Genomic DNA, 4,174 nt, shown 5'->3' with positions numbered 1-4,174 from the left:
CAGGGCCACTTCCCTCTTTGTGCTGGTTAATTGGACATAAGGGTCTCATGGACTTTCCTGCCCAGCCTGGCTTTGATCCATGATCCTCAGATCTCAGCCTCCTGAGTAGCTAGGATTACAGGCATGAACCACTAGTTCAGGATGGGTTTTCAAAGCCCCAGTTTACAAGTCAGTTCCTTAGTCAGGTAAGCATCCTTCCTTGCAGTCACTGCCCCCAGTCAGGAGTGTTGCCTGGACTACAGTTGATGTGTCTCTCAATTGTTTCTTACCTGATATGCTGGAGGGATTTGATGTGATAAGTAGCTGGCTGTCTTTAAGGTGCTGCTTCCTGCCTCCCCTCCTCCCTCCCTGCCTGCAGCCCTGTCCTGCCAGTGTGCTCATGGTCATGTGACTAGGTTTATGTGATACTGGTGCTTGGAAGAGTATAATGTTTTTGTTGTCATTTTTTATTGGTCCTGGGACATGAACTCAGAACACTATTCCCCAGCCTCTTTGTGCTCAAGGCCAGCGCTCTACCACTTGAGCCACCTCACCACTTCAGCCTTTTCTGAGTAGTTTATTGGAGATAAGAGTCTTCACAGACTTTTCTGCCCAAGCTGGCTTTGAACCATCATCCCTAGATCTTTGCCTCTTGAGTACCTAGGTTTATAGGCATGAGTCAAGAGTGCCCAGCAAGTGTGTTCTTTTCCTGCCTTTGAAGAACAAAGCTGACTTATTGTTAAGAGGCATCCTTTCTTTCCTTCCTTTTATTTTCTTTCTTTCAACTTTGTGCCAGTAAGGCACACAAGTAAGGCTTGAACTCTGGCTTTGGTTGGTGCTCTACCACTTAAGACCTCCACTTAATAACCTCCAGTTATGGCTGTTGGTTATGGAGGTGAAAGTCTCACAAACTTTCCTGCCCTGGTTGGCTTTGAGCCATGATCCTCAGAACGCAGCCTCCTGAGTAGCTGGGATTACAGGTTTGAACCACCAGCACACCCAGCTCCTGATCTGATTTCTGTTCCTTCACCCTCGATTCCTTCAATCAGATGCTGCTCTCGCTTCTTGGTTCACAGGGAATAAGAACCCTCACTTTATCTTTCTTGGAGGGTACTAGGATTTGAACTCAGGGCTTCACATTTGCCAAGCAAATGTTCTATCACTTGAGCTATTTCCTAGCCATTTTTTTTGCTTTGATTGTTTTTCAGATAGGGCTTTCCATCTTTATTCATGGGTGGACTGGACCTTGATCCTCTGTCTTTATCTCCCATTTAACTGGGATTAAAAGAACACTCCATCATGACTGGCCTTGTTTTTATTTGTCACTCCAAGTATTATAATAACACAATCTCTTGGCAATAAGAAACTACGTCTATGTATTAGCTTGAATTTGTGATAAAGGAAATGAGCCTCCACGTATATTTTAAGTATCTTTTCTTAACAACAATACAATATCAAAATTGACCGCTCCTTTATTTTTATTATATTTTATTGCCCTTAAGTAGTTGAACAAAAGAGCTGCTGTTCAACAAACCAGTTTAAGAATACAATGTATCTTGATGGATGTCACCCCTTTTATCATTCTGTGATCTAAGTTTTGAGTCCTCAAAGGTGAGGCGTGGGAGCTGTTGGACTTTGTCCATATGTGCATTGCATGCTGTGTCTGGCTAGTGTTGGAGAGGTGGGGCCTTCATCATACACCAGCATCTGTTTCTCCAAAGCATCTTTTATCAGCCCCCTGTAGCAATTCTCACAGTTCACATAGGTATGATCATTTAGTTGACTTAACTCATTTGTAATTCTAGAGAATTCCTCATACAAAACAGGTTATGTCATTGGTATTTGGTACCCAGCCAAGACCTTAGCACCTCTGGTCGGCACCTACTCTAAATCAGTGTCTTTTCTTTGTTAAAAACACAGCCTGATAAAGACAAGCATTTGGTTTGACTCACTTTTGGCATGAATATATGTTATTGACAAGGGACCCCACGCAAGCCTATTTCTAAGCAAGATATTTCTCACTTTGATTATTTAATGCATTCTTTATAAAGGGAAGGGAAAGCAAAGGAAGAGAACCCTAGCTGCTCTGAGCATTCATTTTGTGCTATCTGGATGTTATATGCTTTCACAAACCTCAAAACCATGAAGAGAGACATTATGTCCCCTTTGTGAACAGAAGAAAACAATGAGGTTAAGTATCAAACTAATAAAGAGTAGGGCCCAGATTGAAGCCCTAGAGTGTCTGACAGTTATTGGCCAAGCTACACTTGGAGAGGGCCTTGGGTCAGTGTAATTGCTATTAATGAGGGTCAAGGAAACTAGGCTTCAGTCTCCCTTATGAGGCATTTCTTACTATAGATAGTATCAGCTATTATATAAAAGCACCAAGTAAGATTTCCCCAACCCTAGATCTCAGGGCATTTAAGAAAAGTTTCTCCCACAGACCTTACCTTGGGTAACTATAAGTTGGTGCTGCTGGCTCATACCAATCCTAGCTACTCAGGAATCTGCAATCTGAGGATCATGGTTTCAAGCTAGTCCAGGAAAGGAAAGTCCATGAGATTCTTATCTCTAATTAACCACCAAAAAATTGGAAGTGAAGTTATGGCTCAACTGGTGAGCACCAGCCTATAGCGAAAAAGCTAAGGGAGGACAGTGTCCAGTCCCTGAGTTCAAGCCCCAGGACTGGCACAAAGAAGAAGAAAGAAAAGAAAAGAAAGAGAATATATATACTGCTTAAATGTCTTCCGAGCTAACTGTAAAACTCAAGGAGAAAGTGTGTCTTTCACCTTAGGATATGGCCGATCAAACCTTCTTTGCATACAGACTTTATGAGGGAGTAAACTGATTTTAGAGAGTAAAATGATTTGTCAACATTTGAGAATCTGGGTAGACGAAAAATACCAATTCATACCATTCAGACTTAAGCAAGGAGACAGCCATACCCAACATCTGTTCTAAGCATGGCCCAGAGGTGCAAGGAGTCCAAGTCATGCCTTATAAGCCCTTCTGTCTACGATCCAGGAACTCGGCCATCTGTGCCCCTGAAAATCACTCCCCAGCTTTGGGGCAGGTCAAGATTGCTGTGCCTGCTTCACGTTTTTCAGAATATTTAATCTTCACAGTGGAGCTATTCATATTCTCACCACAAGGCGTCCTCAGTACCACAGTGCTTAGGGAAGATGTGGACCAATTCTCCCACTGGCTAGTCTATTTACATTTATGGCTCATTTGAAGAACTTGTCATTTAGGGGTAGAAATTGTCTATTTCATATCATTAGTAAATGGAAAATTAGTTCTCATTGTCTGAACTTGGCTAAAGAATCTCACAATCTCTCCCTTGTAACAGCTGAAATAATGTGTCAAAAATGAGTTGATTTAACCGTGGAATATGTAGGGAGGAGGAAAAAAAACCTCACATTCTCTTAAAGTTTTAGAATAAAAAGACCATGAGAAAACGTTTAGAGAAGATTTTTTAAAGTTTTTAATAATGGAGAAAAACAATGATTCCTGGGAGGGAGCGTGAACAGTTTTGGTTTTCTAAAAACTTGTCAATTTAGTCAGTCTATTGTGTTTACAACTATGGAACTACAATATACTTGTGGTTTTTGTTTTGTTTTGATTGTTTTTTGTCCCAAGAATTTGTATTTGAATTCTCTTCCTGAAAGTACAAATTTACTAAGAAAATTCCACCCCAGCCCATCCCTCTCTCACCAGAACTCGAGGGTGTCCTTAGATCCTCCCAAGTCTTTCCTGTCCATATAAGTCATCACTGAACTATATCAGCTCTGCCTCCTGTGGGTTGTGTGGGCTGTGCTCCACCTCAAGTCTCTGCTGTCCTAATTTGGGTCCTTGACTTATCTGTTTTAACTATCTTCTAACCAGTCCTCCAATTGCACTCGCTCTCTTCTTTCTCATAACTATTCACAGGGTATTTATAAAACCACCTTTCTAAAATACTTCCGGTGGTTTGCCATTACTACTGCAGGAAGCACACATTTCTGAGCATAGCCTGCATGTTCCTTTTCCCCCTTGTCCCTAACCACCCTTCAGTTTATTGCTCCCCCCTCCCTTCCCACAGCCCTCAGTTCTGTGTTCCAGCCACACGCTGCACTCAACAACGATCAAGTGTTCCCTAAATGCATCAAACACTTTCAGCCTTTCTGTCTCTGGAAACTGGTGTTTTGAATGTTGT

Source organism: Perognathus longimembris, chromosome 17, assembly GCF_023159225.1.
Source record: "Perognathus longimembris pacificus isolate PPM17 chromosome 17, ASM2315922v1, whole genome shotgun sequence".
Lineage (NCBI taxonomy): Eukaryota > Metazoa > Chordata > Mammalia > Rodentia > Heteromyidae > Perognathus > Perognathus longimembris.
Note: the sequence above shows the minus strand (reverse complement) of the source record.